This window comes from Myotis davidii, unplaced genomic scaffold, assembly GCF_000327345.1.
Source record: "Myotis davidii unplaced genomic scaffold, ASM32734v1 scaffold219, whole genome shotgun sequence".
Classification (NCBI taxonomy): Eukaryota; Metazoa; Chordata; class Mammalia; order Chiroptera; family Vespertilionidae; genus Myotis; species Myotis davidii.
Window position 1 is genome coordinate 13014 of NW_006289831.1, and position 3816 is coordinate 16829.

The 3816-nt window shown below is 42.8% G+C and overlaps 1 long non-coding RNA gene across 1 annotated transcript in view; it reads right to left on the reverse strand.

The window, feature by feature from the left end:
* The window catches only part of LOC107182909, a 17966-nt gene that overhangs the window by 4885 nt on the left and 9265 nt on the right, over nucleotides 1-3816 (reverse strand). The gene's annotated exons all lie outside the window — the stretch shown is intronic.

The window sequence follows — 3816 nt, forward strand, 5'->3', positions numbered from 1 at the left end:
GGAGACTATTGAAATAAACCTATGTATCTATGGAAATTGAAGCTTTTTGCAACCCACATTCCAGACATCCCTCTAGATCAGTGGTTTTCAACCTTCCTAATGCTGCGACCCTTTAATACAGTTTCTCATGTTGTAGTGACCCCCAATCATTGTTACAAATAAAACATAATTAAAGCATAGTGATTAATCACAAAACAACATGTAATTATGTATGTGTTTTCTGGTGGTCTTAGGTGATCCCTGTGAAAGGGCTGTTCGACCCCAAAGGGGTCGAGACCCACAGGTTGAGAACCACTGATCTAGATGAAGCTGGGGCCAGAGGGAAACCCAGGTCCCAGGTGCCAGAGGGAAGCTTGTGCCAACAGCCAGGGGAAGAAAGGCCTACTCTTGCACGAATTTCATGCATCAGAACTCAAGCCTAATCTAATAAAAGAGAAACATGGTAGTTGGCATATGACTGCTACCCTTCCCATTGGCTAATCAGTGAGATATGCAAATTAACTGCCAGCCAAGATGGCGGCTGGCAGCCAGGCAGCTTGAAACTAACATAAGGCTTGCTTGCTTCAGTGACAGATGACTCCAACGTTCCCCGCCTGCAGCTACAGGCCTCTGAGCAGCAACTCTAAGCAACTATGTAACAAATATAGAAGCTAAACAAACCCCCAGAAACCAGCTTTAGTGCCGGGCTTCAGCAGCAGGATCCCAACATTGTAAGCAAAGGCCAGGAACCTACTGTCAGCAGCGAAGGCTTAAGAGCTGAAGCCAAGCCTCAAAGCTAAACTGGCCCAGGATAAAAAAGAAAAAAAGGAGCGGTTGGGAGCTTCAGTCATCCCAGCCTGAAAACAGCCCTGAGCCCCTCAAGCAGACTGGCCAGGCACCCCAGGGGGGACACCCACCCTGATCCAGGACACCCTTCAGGGCAAACTAGATGGCACGCACCCATGCACCAGACCTCTACCATATATAGTAAAAGGGTAATATGCCACCTCCCAATCTGTTCTTTTCTGTGTATGACAGGGGGTGGCGCCCCAACTCCCCAATTGGCTGTGAGCAAGACCACGGGCTGCACCTAGGGATTAGGCCTGCCCTCTGCCACCTGGGAGCAGGCCTAAGCCGTCAGGTCGTTATCTCCCGAGGGTTCCCAGACTTCGAGAGGGCACAGGCTGGCTGAGGGACCCCCCTCCCCTCAGTGTATAAATTTTTGTGCACCGGGCCTCTAGTCTATAATAATAAAAGATTAATATGCTAATTAGCAGGGCAGCCTAAAGACCTTCTGGAAGAAGTTGAGGCTGAGAGGGCTGAGGTAGCCTCCATGGTTGCAAGGACTGAGTCTCTTGCACATATTTTGTGGATTGGGTCTCTACTAGTTATATGATTCTTGAACTATAACAGTTTTTATATATTAAGTTTTAGAATTACACTTCATCCACATATTTAATTGACTTGCTTTGGTTATAATTATTTAATAGTGTGTACACATTTCCATTTTATTATTGTCGTTCTAAAAAATTTAAATATTTATTATTTATAATAACTATCATACATTTAGGAAGCATCATTTAATTTTTAGTATTTGTTTAACTTATTTTCTAATTTTTACCTTTTAGCTGATCCCGGTGCTGGGAGGCATATTACCCTTTTACTATCTAGGATAGAGGCCTGGTGCATGGGTGGAGCTGGTGGTTTGCCCTGAAGGGTGTCCTGGATCAGGGTGGGGGTGCCCACCGGGGTGCCTGGCCAGCCTGCATGAGGGGCTGAGGGCTTTTTGCAGCTAGTCGCACCCCCTTCAGGGTCGGGTGCCCAGTGGGGTGCCTGGCCAGTCTGGGTGAGGGGCTGAGGGCTGTTTTCAGGATGGCGGGTGATGGAAGCTCCCAACCACTCCTTTTTTCTTTTTTTTAATTCTGGGCCAGCTTTAGCTCTGAGGCTCCAGCTCTTAGGCCTCCACTGCTGAAAGTAGGTATTGGTTTGTTTCAGTTCTATAATCAAAACAATGTATAACTCCAGCTCTGACTCCAGCTCTGAGATCCCAGCTCGCTGAAAACTGGTTTCTGGTTTTTTTTTTAGCTTCTATATTTGTTAAAATGTTTCAAACTGCAGCCTCAGAGGCCTGCAAGGCAGGCAGGGAATGTTGGTTTCCTCCATCACTAAAACAAGCAAGCCTCATGTTAGTTTCAAGTTGCCTGGCTGCTGGCTGCCATCTTGGCTGGCAGTTAATTTGCATATCTCCCTGATTACCCAGTGGGAAGGGTATCAGTCCTATGCCAATTACCATGTTTCTCTTTTATTGGATTAGATATAGATAGCTAAGATATAGAAACAGCCCAAGTATTTACCATTGGATGAGTGGACAATAAAAGCTGTGGTACATTTACTCAAAAGAGGGAATTCTTACATTTTGTGACACCATGATGAACCTTGATATTATTATGCTAAATGAAGTAAGACAGAGAATGACACCATGTCATCTCACTTATTTGTGGAATTTAGTGCACAACATAAGCAGATGAACAAAACAGAACAGAGGCATGGATCCATGAGTCACACTAACAGATGTCAGAGGTTGGGGGAGTAAGGGGACACTGGACAAAGAAAGGTGAAGGCATTGCCTTTGACAACATATATGCATAATGTGTAGACATAGACAATATTATGCTGATGGGCCAAGATAAAGGGGTTGTGGGTGTTGGGTGGAAGTGGGTAAAGAAAGAGAAGTGGAGACATCTGTAATATTAACAATCAAAATTAAGTTTTAAAAATTTTCATATATACCATATTTTTAATCACCTTCTTATTTATTTATTTATTTATTTATTTATTTATTTATTTATTTATTTATTTATTTATTTATTTATTTATTTATTTATTTATTTATTTATTTATTTATTTATTTACTTATTTATTTTTATTGATTAAGGTGTAGTTATCCCTCTATTGCTCCCCCACCCCCCAATCCTGCCACTATACTCACCCTCTGTTGTCTGTGGACATTGGCCAGGGTTATAGGCATGCATACAAGTCTCTTGGTTGATCTCTCCCCCTTATCCTCACCCTCCCCTAACTTCCCTCTGAGATTTCTCTGTCTCTGGATCTTTTTTTTTTTAAATTGGTTTATGTTGTTTGTTATAATCCACAAATGAGTGAGAGCATGTGATATTTATCTTTCTCTGACTGACTTGTTTCACTTAGCATAATGTTCTCTAGCTCCATCAATGCTGTTGTAATGGGTAGAATTTCCTTCCTTTTTACAGCAGCACAGTATTCCATTGTGTAGATGTGCCAAAGTTTTTTAATCCATTCATCTACTGATGGGTTAGGCTGATTCCAAATCTTAGCTATCAAATACACATTTGAAAGTGAAAATATCAGGAAAAATCTCCCACCGGTACAAAAGTAGTGGGGCTGGTACACAGATACACAACCTGTGGCCATACACTGTATAAACAGTGGCTCTCAGTTGGATCGGGGAGCACTTTGCCCTTTAGGGGACATGTGGCAATGTCTGAAGACATTGGTAGTCACCACCGTGAGGGGATATTACTGGCATCTCGTAGGTAGAGACCAACATGCTCTAATACACAGGACAGCCCCCTTGGCCCAAAGAACTAGCTCATCTTTTTAAAATTAATATTAAAATGTTAATAGTGTTGAAGTTGATATACAGCAACGTGTGTGGGAAGGCACTCTGAAATCCAACAGGGGAAACTCTATTTCTTTTTCACAGTGGCCTTGCTCTTCTCCACTCCTTATGGTTCTTTTTAGACGGAGGTATCCCAAGAGTATAACACTCTTGTCCTCTCAACCCCTCACTCATGATTC